The sequence below is a fragment of the Bison bison genome, unplaced genomic scaffold (assembly GCF_000754665.1).
Source record: "Bison bison bison isolate TAMUID 2011002044 unplaced genomic scaffold, Bison_UMD1.0 scf7180017864295, whole genome shotgun sequence".
Lineage (NCBI taxonomy): Eukaryota > Metazoa > Chordata > Mammalia > Artiodactyla > Bovidae > Bison > Bison bison.
This window is the reverse complement of record NW_011494867.1, coordinates 1528330-1529075: the sequence shown is the minus strand read 5'-3', so window position 1 is coordinate 1529075 and position 746 is coordinate 1528330. Positions and strand designations below refer to the sequence as shown.

Below are 746 nucleotides of genomic sequence, written 5' to 3'. Positions count from 1 at the left end.
CACAGAGTCGGACACGACTGAAGCGACTTAGCAGCAGCAGCAGCAGCAGCAGCAGCAGGAGGGAAACAGACTTGGTGCACTTGCCTCCAGCCTGTTTCCTGGGACTTGCCCGCTGTCATCTTGGCATCTCCTCCTGGAATAGACGCAAGTGTTTATGTCCATACATGTTCCCAACCCGTGCTCGACACTGGGAACTAAAGATGGGCAGGACAGGCCGCTGCCTTCAAAGAGCTCAGTTTGGTGAGGAGGGCAGATCTCCCCCAGAACGTGTTATTACAGTGTGAGGAGATGCGAGGAGCACACCCAAGGAGCACAGCTGGCCGGAGGGGCCCACTGGTGGTTTGCCATCTGGCCGGGACTCCGGAGGCCCTGACCCCAGGGGCCCAGAGACGGCATTGGCACTGCCTCTGGGGAAGCCCATCAGCCCAGGGCAAAGGCGCTTGTGCGTCCTTCGATGGAGAGTCCAGGACAAGTGGCCCTGTGCCCCGTTCCCTTCAAGGAGGCCTGCGACCAAAAGCGGGGTCGAGGGCAGGATGTTCCCAGAGGACCCACTGGACCTGTCTCCTGACCCTGACGCCAGACTCAGGCACGACTGCTCATCGCCCAGGCCAGGGCAGAGGATGGGGTTCTCGGTACCAATGGCTGGCTTCTCTGGAAGCTCTGGGGCTCTGGGCTTGCTCTGACGTGACGAAGATGGTGGGGGAGACAGCCAGTGTGAAGAGACAAGGGCTTCAAGCTAGTGAGGT

General features: G+C 60.5%; 1 protein-coding gene across 1 annotated transcript in view; it reads left to right on the top strand.

Moving 5' to 3' along the window:
* The window catches only part of FA2H (fatty acid 2-hydroxylase), a 54574-nt gene that overhangs the window by 29566 nt on the left and 24262 nt on the right, over window positions 1-746 (top strand). The window lies entirely within an intron of this gene.